Source organism: Monodon monoceros, unplaced genomic scaffold (assembly GCF_005190385.1).
Source record: "Monodon monoceros isolate NGI ecotype Baffin Bay Population unplaced genomic scaffold, NGI_Narwhal_1 Super_Scaffold_2, whole genome shotgun sequence".
NCBI lineage: Eukaryota > Metazoa > Chordata > Mammalia > Artiodactyla > Monodontidae > Monodon > Monodon monoceros.
In genome coordinates this window covers 69,347,831-69,362,753 of record NW_021703776.1, presented here as the reverse complement: position 1 = coordinate 69,362,753, position 14,923 = coordinate 69,347,831, and the positions used below count along the sequence as shown (strand labels likewise).

Sequence of the window (14,923 nt, the reverse complement as noted above, 5' to 3'; positions counted from 1 at the left end):
CTCACAGGCTCTTAGAGCGCAGGCTCAGTAGTTGTGGCTCATGGGCTTAGTTGCTCCGGGGCATGGGGGATCTTCCCGGACCAGGGCTCTAACCCGTGTCCCCTGCATTGGCAGGCGGATTCTTAACCACTGTGCCACCAAGGAAGTCCCAAAATCACCTTCTTAAATGTATACTACTAAACCTAAATAAACTAAGGCCCAACGAACCCAATCCAAAGTCACATATCCAGTAATTGTAAGAATCCAGAGGGAAACGCATGTCTTTGGACTTTAGAACCAGTTTTCAAAGTTCAGGTATTATTCATTTACTAGTAGGTTGTTTTGATCTTGTGGGACATAGCTAATGCCATCAAATTAAAATGCCAAGAATAACTGTAAAATCCCGAAGTTGCTAACACTTACAGAAATACTGTGAGAGAAATTAAACGAAATGGGTGAAAATACTCTGAAAATAACTGTGCCTAACAATAACAGCCCAATTGTTAGATGGACTCAAGGTTGAAAGCAGAAAATTAGATTGAATAACAAAGACAGGTTGCCTTTTTGTAGGTTACCTGAGAAGAATGCTATATTCTGATATCACAAATAGTTCTGCAGTGTAGCTGTAAGCCACATCCATGACATTGATAATGACATTGAAAAATGATAAAAAAAAAACTTTATTTTATGGAAGGACATATTCTACTGAGTTGGCTTTATGCTCTGTTATTAATATTTCATTGGAAGATGAGATGGATCAATTGTGGAAAATTTTGTTATGGGCCAATGCCAAAACTGCCAGGTGATGTTTAGGGATCAGGGAGATTCACAGAGGGAATGGAAACTGTGACGGGGGCTGGGGGAAGACTACATTTTTTTTTTACAAATACAGCTCCTTAATCCATTTGTCTCAATTCATTGTCAGGATCAATAAAAATGAATGTCACAACCAGGTTGACTCAACTAGTTTTAAAATAAACACTCAATTCTAAAAATACAGAAAGAATGCTAATTAGTTTTTAAAGGGGGGGGAGAGAAATTAAAAGGATCATTTGATAAGAAAGCATTGCAATAACTGTCACAATGCATATCATTACCTTTTTTATTACTAATCACTGTTCATTCTAGCTGGTTCACTTAACTGGTTATTTTTAATCACAACACTTTTTCAAATTTAATTTAACAAAATGTGGTGATGTCAATTAAAAGCAATGAATCAGGGAGAAACTAATGATTGTAGATAATGCAATTGTCCTGGTTAGTTGATCTAGGAGAATGTGCTAAAGCTTTAACGAAGAGGAAAGCATGAAGCCAAAAGGAAGTGAACATGAGTACAGTACTATCATTGTTTTCTTTCAGGTATCCCAATTAAGTACACAGAGTCTACTATCATCTGGTCAGAACATGTAAAATTTCACCAGTAAGGACTTAAATAAAGGCCATAAAGTACCTAAGTCACAGATAGCTCTTGGTCCTGAGATTTCATTTCTAAAAGGAAAAGTATTTTAAAATGTCTGTTGGGAACCAAAAATAAACAAATGGGACCTAATTAAACTTAAAAGCTTTTGCACAGCAAAGGAAACCATAAACAAGATGAAAAGAAAACCCTCAGAATGGGAGAAAATATTTGCAAACAAATCAACGGACAAAGGATTAATCTCCAAAATATACAAACAGCTCATGCAGCTCAATATCAAAAAGACAAACAACTCAATCAAAAAATGGGTGGGAGACCTAAATAGACATTTCTCCAAAGAAGACATACAGATGACCAATAAACACATGAAAAGATGCTCAACATCACTAATCATTAGAGAAATGCAAATGAAAGCTACAGTGAGGTATCACCTCACACCGGTCAGAATGGCCATCATCAAAAAATCTACAAATAAATGCTGGAGAGGGTGTGGAGAAAAGTGAACCCTCTTGCACTGTTGGTGGGAATGTAAATTGATACAGCCACTGTGGAGAACAGTATGGAGGTTCCTTAAAAAACTAAAAATAGAACTACCATACGATCCAGCAATCCCACTCCTGGGCATATACCCAGAGAAACCATAATTTGAAAAGACACATGCACCCCAATGTTCATTGCAACACAATTTACAATAGCTAGGACATGGAAGCAATCTAAATGTCCATCAACAGGTGGATGGATAAAGGAGATATGGTACACACATATAATGGAATATTACTCAGCCATAAAAAGGAACGAATTTGGGTGATTTGCAGAGACGTGGACGGACCTAAAGACTGTCATACAGAGTGAAGTCAGAAAGAGAAAAACAAATATCATGTATTAACGCATATATGTGGAATCTAAACAAATGGTATAGATGATCTTATCTACAAAACAGAAATAGAGACACAGACATAGAGAACAAACATAAGGAAACCAAGGGTGAAGGGAGGGTGGGATGAACTGGGAGATGGGGATTGACATATATACACTATTGATACTATGCATAAAATAGATAACTAGTGAGAACCTACTGTAAGGCACAGGGAACTCTACTCAGTGCTCTCCAGTGATCTAAATGGGAAGGAAATCCAAAAAAGAGGGGATGTATGACTACGTACAGCTGATTCACTTTGCTGTACAGTAGAAACTAACACAACATTGTAAAGCAACTCCACTCCAATAAAAAATTTTTTAAATGTCTATTGAGTATGGTCACCATTAGCATAAGGGCATAGGTACCGTTAGCACAAGAGTGTAAAATATTACTAATTAAAAAGGGGATCTGGTATAGTATTAAGCTGATTTTTTTCTGGTTAAAAAGGAATTCAGACACTGACCTTAGTCACCATAAAGATTCTCTATTCTTCTACTTCAATAACTTGCCTCAAATCTCAATATAATCATTTGATAACTGGGGAAATCCCTGCTCCCTGGCATTCACCCAGTGTTTTGCCAGAGCTAGGAGTGAGGTTAGCTAAGAGTCCTCTCAGTTAGGCTCATGCATATATGCTGGCCCCAATAGAGCCCCCTCAGTTTAGGTCATTAATAATGTTGTGTCCTTTATATACGCAGCAGCAGTTCTGATTATATATCATCCGTACATGCTCTCTGAATTGATTTTTTCTAGTAGAGGCAATACATTCATATTAACCCCAGCTGTACTTTCTCTCCCAAGCAAGACAGCTGACCAGGGTTGGAAAGGCAATTTGCGGTTCACATCAAGCCAGCAAATATGTCTTGACTCAAGTGCCAACTGAAATGTCTCAATATTCAAGCCCAGTTGAAAAACGCTCCATAACTGATAATCTTTGTCTTTCAGGAACTCAGGAGAGGAGAGTAATAGTAAACGCACAGCACAACTTATTTATCATTCCTGCTGACACACCAAATCATTACACTGATTTTATTTTTATATTATTTTAATCGGCTGAACCTATCAGTCACTTCATGAAATAACTGACTAACCAGCAAAAGACAAGAGGGGTCAGTAAAAGATTGAAAAACTAACCATGGAATTTTTGAGATGCTGATTTAACATTCCAAAAAAAAAAAAAAAACTAGAGATACACAGTCCTACTTTTCTCTTGGAAATAACAGGGAAGAACAACAGTTAATTGTGATCCAGTACAAAGAACAATCAAATTTAGTCCTAAGGTTACTACTTCATCAACAATACCAGCATTACTAAATTTTTATTCCTACTTGTTTGTTTGTGTGCGTGTGTGTGTACTTCTTCAAAGTTCAGATCATCACAAGGAACATACAGCACAAAGTATTTTAATCCTATTCTAAATAAAGATTTAGAATTCTTAGGGATAAAAAACTGTCAGTAGTATTACTATGCCTTATAAAATTATACAATCTGAAATGGAGGAATATAATAGCCACCCGAAGGTAGTTTTTCAAATATAGAATTATTTTCATACCAAAATACAGTTAATAAAAATAATTTTGCATGCTTATTTTAATTTAAATTTGGAAAAGGGAATAAAAATCGTGTTTTAGTTAAAAATGGACTATTAGGATTTAAAGCCTTCTCTGCTTTCTTCCTTTGTTGCAACCTGTATAAGGAGGTGCTCTGTGTTTTATTTTCCAGTCATCCATTTTTTTTTCAGCCTCCATAGCTCCATAAAGTTGCTCAAGGCAAACAAGATCTTCATACGTCTAAACAAATGTCCTTCTCAGATTTCACCTCTAAGGCTATCATACTTAAAATCTGCAGTCTGACGACCTAAAGAATTTGCTGGTACCACAGTTCATTTACATGAATGATTACATCAAAAAATATAACCTAAATTTTGTAACTTACCTCTGATTACAAGAAAGCAATAAAAGGGGCTTCCCTGGTGGCGCAGTGGTTGGGAGTCCGCCTGCCGATTCAGGGGACACGGGTTCGTGCCCCGGTCCGGGAAGATCCCACATGCCGCGGAGCGGCTGGGACCGTGAGCCATGGCCGCTGAGCCTGCGCGCCCGGAGCCTGTGCTCCGCAACGGGAGAGGCCACAACAGTGAGAGGCCCGCGTACTGAAAAAAAAAAAAAAGAAAGCAATAAAAGCATATTCAGTAGGAAGAAAAACAGAAAATACACAAATAATGCTAGTTTCACTGTGGTTCCTTTTCTCTTTATTTTCTATTCTTTAACATAGATATATTACATTTACAATGAAAACGTTATGTCTCTAACAGAATGTTTTTTGAAACATTGAAAATGTTACTGTTTCTAAATATTAGTCTTAAAAATATGTCATTGGATATGGTTTTACTCTTTTTAAATTATTTTCTCAAAAAGATAAGCTAGTTCTAGCCTGCCATTCCCAAACTGAAGTACCTAAAATACCTTAAAAGGATTTCAAGAAGGAGAGCATGTCAAAATCTATCTGGTGAACCAGAAATGTTCATTAGAAGTGGCAAGATTAGTTCCTTCTTAAAGGCCACACTTCTCATAATTTTTTACTAAATTTATCTTCATAGTTTCATAATAAGAAAGTTATACATTAAGGTTGAATCACAACAAATTTTTTTCTTTTTGTCAATCCTACGATGAAAAACATGAAATGAACATTCCCAGAATATGTTTAGAGATAGAGTCTCTCATATCTCAGGTTGTATCACACATGTCCCAGGCAAGATGGCAAACTTTTCAGTTGAAAAATTTGTGAAATTGGCTGCTGGAAATTGACAACTTCCCAAATGATGTCAGCTATGATAAACTTAGAAACTGGAGGCCTGGAACTCACCAATATTCTCACTTTTACTGAATATTTACTGTAAAACTCTGGTAAGTAGACATTTCCTAGGTGCTGGAGACATAAAGAACTATGAGACACAGACCCTGTTCTACCTACTGTCCATTTGGTAGTTGTATCAATTAGGCTGTTTTCATTTGCAAGAATCAGAAAACTCATATAGCTTAAAAATTAAGATAATTTATTGATTAATACCAATAGAGAGTATAAGCAGATTTCAATTTTGATCAGGGACCTAGGTTGGCTTAATTCTCATGCTGGCTTTTCTCGTGGTGGTAAAATGGCTGCAGTGGTTCCAGATTCATATCCGCACGTCACAAAAAAGAGGGCTTCTACATATTCAACCATCAAAGTCCTATTTGGACATGATCTGACCAAACCCAAACAATCACTACAGCTATGAATATATTGTGTACTGATCTGCTTAAGCTTCAGTTACTTCCCATCCTTGAACCAATCAATAAGATTATAATGACACAAAAATCAATCAGAGTTAATCACTGAGGCTGGAGGTGGAGTTAATATCACCTGTATCCCATGGATACCATACAAAGGCAGAAGGCTCAAATGTATGCTGGGGAGGAAACTACAAGTTTTATGAGAGTAGCCAATACAATAACAATGAAAAGTAGTAACAATAGAAGTCAATAAGAGTGATGTAACAAAAATATTGTGAACAATTACAATTATGGAGGGTAAAGTCTTACATATGTTTTGTTTTTTATGAATATTTGTTGATTTATCATGCATTGATTTTAATTTACAATTGCTGAAATAATGGTAAATAAAATAATTATTTTATAGTTCAGAACAACACAAGGATATATGGGGGTTGTATTGTTCTGGAAAGGAATCGGAAAAAGGCCTTGAAAGGATGAGCGTGAAGATATTTTGGCTTGCATGATTGAGGAGTAAGGCACTCTAGTGGAAGAAATAGTTCAAACAGAGAAGTGTGAAACACAGAACATATTTTCTAGAACAGTCTAACCTTAGATGATAAGATGCAGTGCCTTAAACACACCTTATCTCTTTAAAGTAGCTATGAACACAGACTCCTATTCTTGCAAGATGCTGCATTAACCATTAACTGAGGCTTGTAGCTTTTGCTGGAATTACACTTTCCTACCAAGATTGAATTGAATTTAAAAATTATACAGAAACTACACACACACATGCATTTTTTATTTTTACAATATTTTCAAAGGAGATTTGACAACATAGTCACATAGGCCATCCCATGTAATAATTTAAACCAGACAGTATAGTAGAGATACTGAATGCTATTTTATTTAAAATCTTCCACTCAAGAAAATCTGGAACTCTCTAGATCAATGACTTGCATATAGATATGACCATCTCATAGTTCATTTTTGTTGCTTTTCTAAAACAATTTGGCTACCAAAATTGCAAGACTATGTTACCCAACATATTTTAAATTGTAAAATACATTCTAGATAACATTATCTCAGAAAATGTTATCAAGTTGAGTCTATCTCAGTTTCTTTTTCCTATTTATTGACACATCTCAAGGAAATGACAAAATTGAAGCTACTTTTCTCTCACCTTGTCATTTAATATTGTTCCTTCCTACCAAACCACTGTTTAAAAAGTCATCAGCTCTCAACTGGGAAATAACTGAGTTAACTGATTCCCCAAATATGCTCTTCTGAGAAATTAAGATATATCTATAAGTTTCAGTTAACAGCAGTCTAATTATAAGGAATCCTCAATGAGAGGATCTCCATTTGGTAAAGCTCATTGAGGGAAAGTTAGAATTATAAGGAAACAAATTTTCATAACTGATCAAGAAAGCTATATCACTTTCAAAGTAATGTCCAAGATAATTTATCCAGATCTCCATTCATTTATTTAACAAATTCTTTTTGAAAGTTTACTATGTGCCAGGCATGATGCAAGATATTGGGTGAATAACAAAACTAAGACTGATTATGGTTTCTGTTCCAGTACAGGTGAGACTAGTTGGGAAAGACAAACAAATAGGCAATAACAATACCAGCAGTAACATGAAATAATGGGAACACACAGTATAGGTATCTAACTTGGAATTATAGAATTAAAGAAGCTATCCTAGAAAAATTTTTCAAAAAATTTTCAATATCAAAGCTGAGAAATAAACAGTGATTACAGTTAGCCAACCAAGGAAAAGGGATAATTGTATATAAAGAAGGAATAGAATATGCAAAGGCCTAGAATCTAGGGAGCATGGTACAATCAGGAAACTTCTAGAACCTAAAAGAATTCACAAAATGGGATCAGCCAGGCTTTTACTATATTTGGTGGATTATGTCCTACTATACTGAAAGAAAAAAAAAAAAAGAACAAGGCAACCATACCAGGGAGGTAGAGGGAAGTAGAGAAAATTCAACTTTTTCATATCCTACTGGCTACTACAGCTAACGCTTTTTACTGCTAAAGTAATTCTTCCTTGGTTCAAGAAATAAAATTATTTTCTTATAATTATTTAGGAAGGGACCAAAGCTTGGGCAAGTACTAAAGGAGGAAAATAAAGCCACATCTGCAATCACCTACTGACCAAAGGAATCAAGTCCTACTGATGTTCATTCAATCTTGATACAGAAATTTGAGAGGTACAGACTAAATATGAACATGTCTGAAGATAATGGGTTGATTCATTTCTTTAAAATTCTGGACCCTTAGAGAATCACTGAGCCAGCCTACCATTAAACAACTAGATCAGTCTAAGGAGCCTTGTTCCAAATCTTCTTATCTCTCAAAAAACAATGAGTCCTCTTTTCTTCTCCAATATTTTGAATCACAAAATTATATAGAATCCACCAAATTAAAAGATTAAATATAAATTTCTAAAAAGTTGATCTCTATACTAAAGTCATTTTTAACATAAAATAAGTCCATTGTGAGGATAAAAAAAAAATCTCTTTGTCTTTACTGAACAAAAAAATAAGATAATGATAGACTGAGATACAATTTAGGCTTTATTTTGAGTTTAAGTTACCTCATTTTAAAGATCTCATAATACTTCAAATCTATTTTTGATCTACAAACATGTCATTAAAAATAACATTACCAAATAAGATGTCTTCACAGATTTATATCACCTCATGGAAGTAGACCAGTTACACTTAGTGGTGTGCTTAGCTTCTGAGAGCTTACTGATAAATTTTCAGAACTTTTGCAAACTTGTTGACATCAGCCATGGTAAAAGTATTTACACCACAGAAATTGGCAAATTCTACAAAACAAAGTTGCCCCCACCCCAAGAGTCGAATATTAAATATTTACCAACACATGACTAGTTACATTCATGGGGAAGCATAAAAGAAAGTGAATCACATCAACATTATACAATTGTTTATAAATCACATATGCTAACGAAGCACAGTAAAAAAAAAAAAATCATTCTTAGTATCTTCCCTAGTCCACTCTATAAGACTGAATCCAATTATTTTCTTACTGTCTAAGGCTCACCCTACCCCAATTATTATGTAATATGGAAAGCAAATGACAATAGTTAAAGTTTAAAAGCTTGATTCCCAGATTTGCTTTTCCAGAAATTAGCTAATGTGATTACTCCAGAATTTTGTGGTTTCAACCTATGTTTATCTATAATTTTTAACTAAGCCACTCAACTATCTATCAAATATGTAAACTTAGGAAAGAATATTGACCTTTTTTGTTAGAATGCAGAGAAAAAATATACATAAAATCTTCTAAAGCCATAACATTCAAACTTGGCAGGTCTTTAGATCTTAGTGAATAAAGAAAATCAAGCCAACTCTGTAAAGCAGTTAAGTAATTTTTAAGCAACAAAGTCTTGAAATGACAAGATAAGCATATGAAACGTTTCCTCTAAGTTTCAAGGTCAGTTGAGGAGATAAGGATGCTGCCATTGAGGTACACATTATATGTCATAAAAAGCATAGAAAGCCAGCTATACAGCTCACTTGGGCTCAGGTCAGATAGAAGTGCTACAAATGGGTGATGAGAGAAACTCAAGGTTTCACTGCTTTACTTGCATTCATTCTTCACAAACTCAAAGCATAGTGTTGAAATCAAGTAATCAAGGTTTAGTCCAATAGAAGTGCACCAATTCTTAGAATTATCAACTTTAGAAATTCTCTGGGAAATGAATTACCCCAGAGTACATGAATAAAAGTTAAGCTGCTCACAATTTCAAAGGTTCTTTACCCTACATGAAGGACTTTTAAAAAGGACTTTTAAAAGCATGATGTATTTAAACAGCCACCCTACACTGCAGTTCTGACACTGGATGGAAAGGTCACCTTAACATATACCAGTGTTCAAGGATAAGTCCCTCCGACACACATTTGGCACTCACTACCTCATTGCTCTGGTACATCTTGTCAACAAGGAAATGTCCGGGTCTTTACAGCAAGTCTTTATAAAGACCACATAAACAGAGAAGTAACCCAGTCTATTAATAAGCCCATCAAAGGCATTCTTCTTTATTGTCACAGTGTTTTTGACCTCTAGCATTTCTTTTTGGACTTTTCTTAGGATTTCCATCTCTCTGCTTAAATCACCCATCTGATCTTGTATGCTGTCTACTTTATCCATTAGAGTCCTTAGCATATTAATCAGAGTTGTTTTAAATTCCCAATCTGATAATTCCCATAATCCTGCCATGTCTGGTTTTGACACTTGCTCTGTCTCATCAAATTATGTTGCTTTTCCTTTTAGTATGCTTTGCAATTTTTTCTTGATAGCTGGACATGATGTACTGGGTAAAAGGAACTGTTGTAAATAGGCCTTTAGAAATGTGGTAGGAAGTTGTGGCAGGAGGGTAATCATTCGATAGTCCCATAATTAGGTCTCAGTCTTTTAGTGAGGTTGTAACCCTAGACTACGAACTTCACAAATGCTTCTCAATCCTCCCTTCCCCCACCCCTCAGGTGGGACAGGATTGCTGGAGTGGGCTAAAGTTAGATAATTCTCTTCTCTCACATAGAATCTAGGGCTGACTGGAATTGAATTATTTCCCTCCTGCAAAGTAAGTTAGGCTCTGATAAAACCCCAGCAGGACAAGCTCCAGGTGAGGGCAGGCCTTGTTAAGAACAGAGTGCTCTGGTGTATTTCATAATAGTTCCTTTTCCTCTTTCCCTGCTGAAAGCATATGGGGAATTTTCTCCAGTATTTACTATTGAAAACAGCATCAAGCTCTTGGAGGTAATTCCCACAATAGAATAGAGGCCCCCTATGACAGGGTCCTCTACAGTCTTTAACTCTTAGAGTTGTCTACACTGAGCCTCCAGCAATTTGTCAATTACAGTTCAGGTTTTCCTACCCTGACACTGGTTCCCACACAGTTTCCACTCATGTGTCTATGCTCCGGGAAGCTGTAACTCCTTGTATTACCCGTCTGTCTCTCCAGTCTTGGACACAAGGATTTACCCTTTGTCATCCCCTCTCTTCCAGATCCAAGAGGAGTTGCTGATTTTTGTCTGTTCAGCTTTTTACTTCTTGTTAGGATGAAGTGGTGACTTCAAGCTTCTTACATGCAGAACAGGAATCCAGTGGAGCAACCCAATTTAGAGGTCCTCAGAGACAAAGGGAACACCTACAACTTGGCATTGACTTACTCTTCAGGTATGAATTGCCTTTTAGGGGAAAAGATCCACCTGGCCTTTGCTGAGATAGAATCAGATGGAATTGAAAAGGGAATGAGAAAGGAAGCATCAGAAATAAAAATTAATAACAGTGGATATTATACACCTACATTATTTTATTTAATCCTAAGAAGAACCCTAATTTTCAGAGTCTTGGGGTTAATATATCTCCAGTTAGGCATACCTCCCACTTCCTCCTCCCTCTGCCATTACAACCTACTGAAAGAAAGGTAGAAAGGAGGGAATGAGGGGTAAAAGAATAAGAGAAATTACAAAAAGTTACCAAATACCTTCCATATTTCAGATGGTGTGTTTGACATGTCTACGGACTTTAAATTCATTTAATAGTCACAAAGCCCCTCAGACTCCCCTTTCGTAATTTATTTTCCTTTGTCTTCAGAATTGACTGGAGTTATTTCAACCACATATCCCTTGTATAAAAAGTATATTTGGGGTAGCTTCTAATCAAGATAATATAATAAGTTTATGCTTTGATATTCCCCTATGCTATAATCACATAGCAAGGATGGGCAAACTAGAAAAGGAGAAAACTAAAAGACATAATTGAGATCAAATAAAAGATAAGCAGCTCTGCGGTCAAGACATAGAACAGAAACACTGTGTGAGACAGGACCTGAAAGCCAGTGAGTCTTAGAATTCCGAAACAAGCAGAGTTTGCCAGAGTTCTACTCCTATCATTGGTACAGATCAACATGCATGAAGCCAGAGGCTAAACCCTCAACTATCCACTGGTGGCAAAGAGCAGGGGAATTTGGATATTCCCAGGGAGTACTGAAAACATATATGTCATTGACATCTTGCCACGTAAACAGGTGCTAATGAGATAGGAAAAAATAAGAAGTCACTTTGGCCATGTCTAAGACTGTGTAACAAGTGCCATCAGTCTCTGCAATAGATAAAGTTACAGTCTCAGTGTCTAAACACCCAGGGCATTGGGAGATACAACTGAATACTATTGGTGATAAACCACTATAAGCCTCCAGCTCCTGTTAGTCTTTTTAAGTGGCTGTATTAAGATATGCATTTCTCACTTTCTCTTTGCCTTTAAGTTCTTAATTAACAGAAACACTAATTAAATAAAGGTTTTCCTTTGTTCTCACGGGATTCCATATCATTTCTTTTGGACCATGACAGAAGGGACAGGAAGAAAGTTTAGAAAATGATTTAAGTATCAGAATGCCAGTATTTTTGTGCTAATTCCCTGAGCTCAAATTTCCACAGGTAATGAAAGAGGAGCAGATGACACTTACACATACAATGGACTGCATTACAGGAGAGGAACCCTGAGCTTAGGGAACCCAAATTCTTATAGTATGTAGTAAACATGCCTGCCCTTCACTCTAGAGGGAGACATTATACTGGAAAGTAAGAAAACCTGTTCTTTTGCTCCAGAGGGAAATGGTGTCTCTAATGCCCAATAATGATCTTTAGAAACATCGATTTAAAGTCCTAAATAAAGAGCAGTCAGTGCCTCACTTGCAGGATGTTCAAAAACATAAAAGACCCATGGATAATTGTCTTCCAACAAATATATGAAAAGATTCTCAATCTCATTAGTCAAAGTGAAAATGCAAACTGTGATATAATATACCCATTACATTGGATTAAAAAATAAAAGGCTAAAAATAGGAAGTGTTGACTAAAGTTTAGGGAAATGGAAACACTCATACACTGCTGATGGGAGTGTAAATAGGTCCACTCACTTTGAAGAGTAATCTGGCAACATGTAGTAAAGCTGAAGATGCTCATATTCCAGGATCCAGGGGTTTCACCTCTTGGTATATGCGTCCATGAAGCTTTTGCAAATGTTGCCAATAAAAAAAAATTTTGTTGGCAGCGTTCCTTGTATGCATGACCGAATTCTTTATAAAACAGAAAAGTTGGAATCAGCTTAGTTATCCATCAGAGGTGAGTGGTTAAGAGAAGTTATATAGAAGACTCAACAGAAGCTAAAATGAATGAACAAAAGCTATATGTATAATCATGTATAATCCTCAAAATTACTGAGTTTAGTATGCCATTCATATAATATTTAAACTTGTAAAAGTTATCATATATTATTTTTATATAATAATTTATGTAATAAATTTATTTTTAAAGAGAAAATAATCTTGCATGGGAATAATAAATACTGTATTCTTGGTAGTTCTTTCTTTTAGGAAGTGAGGAAATTAGCATCAGGAAAGATTCCCAGAGGCCTTAACTATAGCTATAATATTTTCTTTAGTTTAATGATATAAAACAAATATAGTACAATACTAAAATTTCTTAACCCTGGGTATGGGAGTGATTGTTAAAATATTCTATATTATTGTTTATGCATTTGAAATATTTTATCCTAAGAATGATTAAAGCGATGTTAGTTTGGGAGTTCTGCTAAATATTCATGTTTCCTGCATACTATCATTTAGTTTTTTGGCCAAGAGAGCCAGTATAGCTTTATGATTAAGAATCTGTACTCCAAACTAAAAACGTCAGAGTTCAAATCCCAGCTCTATACCTAACCATTTTTGTAACATTAAGCAAGTTAACTAACATTTTTAAGCTTTAGTCTATATGTAAATCTGGGAAAATAATATACGTTACATTCTAGGTTTGTTAAAAGTGCTCCAAGAGGCAATAAATGGCTTCTCTTCCTTGGAAAAGAAAGCATTTTAAAATGTTGACTGATATTTGATATTAGGAACAATTTAATATATATTTCATACATCCCTCTTTTATTTTTGGCCATAGCAATCTAATGTAACATTATAATCTCTTTAGAAAAAAAGATCTCTTTAATCAGAGGTATGGTATATGTTTTCTAACTTCTTTTGACACATTCTTCATACCAGCTGACGATATATCTCGCTGTTGCTCAATCCGCTCAGTTTAGACTATGAGACTGTGATCATCCTGTTTTCTCTGTCTTTAATATCTTTCCATTCTGAATGGCTTATCCAACTCTTATTTTCCTTTGCAGCCTATGTCAAGACCTATTTCCACAATGAGATTTTCCTAAATCTTACCAATATACTTTGCACCAAATAGCTTTTTCTGAATAAAAACGTATTACTATCAATGACCAACAATAATTTCAGTGTTTTACATTTATGGCACTCTATAGTTTAAAATCACTTAAAGATTATGGCACTCATATGACATTCAGGTAAAGATGAGCTACTGTGCAGAACTAATTTTATATCTGCTAACTCTAAGTTTAATACTTGGCATCACCTCACATACTAAGCACTAAGATCTTTCAAAAAGTTCACCTTTAAAGGTATACCTCGCTATTGGGTTTTTTTGTGTGTTTTTTTTGCAGTACGCGGGCCTCTCACTGTTGTGGCCTCTCCCGTTGCGAAGCACAGGCTCCGGACACACAGGCTCAGCGGCCATGGCTCACGGGCCTAGCCGCTCCATGGCATGTGGGATCTTCCCAGACCGGGACATGAACCCGTGTCCCCTGCATCGGCAGGCGGACTCTCAACCACTGCGCCACCAGGGAAGCCCCTCGCTATTGTTTTTTTAATGAGTACTTTCCTGATACAAGGCTTTTTTTAAAGACTGAAAACCACAAGATGTTTTAGTTGCAAACATAAACTCATCAGTGATAATAAAAATGAACCATCAACTATCTTGTAATGTCTTGCCCGAGCAGTGTGTTCAGAGGCCCTGTTCTGTCCAGGTACAATATGATCCAGTTGCCTAATAATGGGTAAATATGTAACAGATTCCACAGAAAAACTTGAAGAGGGTAAAAGATGGACAATTTGTAAATTTATCTGTACTACACAATTCCTTTGACATAAAGAAATGAGCAGTCAAACAGAAAGACCCCATGCAAGCTGATGGGACGATCCCGTATGGAAGGATCCCAATTAGAAGGATTCTATATGGAAGCCTCTGACTTGCCAAGGGAGATCCATTCACATCTAAATCAACTAAATCTCTCTATATACACAGTGTCCTTAACTGTGGGATTCACATGCCTAAAAGCCATCATCTTGAGGAGTCCTAATGGTCTAGGATCAGGGAGTAGGTGTGAAATAGGACAGGGGAAGATGAGAAAAGCAGAACTGCACTCTTTCTCTTTTACTTCTGAAATCC

At 36.0% G+C, this 14,923-nt stretch overlaps 1 long non-coding RNA gene across 1 annotated transcript in view; it reads right to left on the bottom strand.

The window, feature by feature from the left end:
* The window catches only part of LOC114901894, a 115,120-nt gene extending 110,730 nt beyond the window's left edge, over positions 1-4,390 (bottom strand). The window contains exon 1 of the long non-coding RNA XR_003795315.1: positions 4,251-4,390. This is a non-coding gene — a long non-coding RNA (uncharacterized LOC114901894). The remainder of the gene's footprint in view (positions 1-4,250) is intronic.
* Between the last annotated feature and the right edge of the window lie 10,533 nt (positions 4,391-14,923).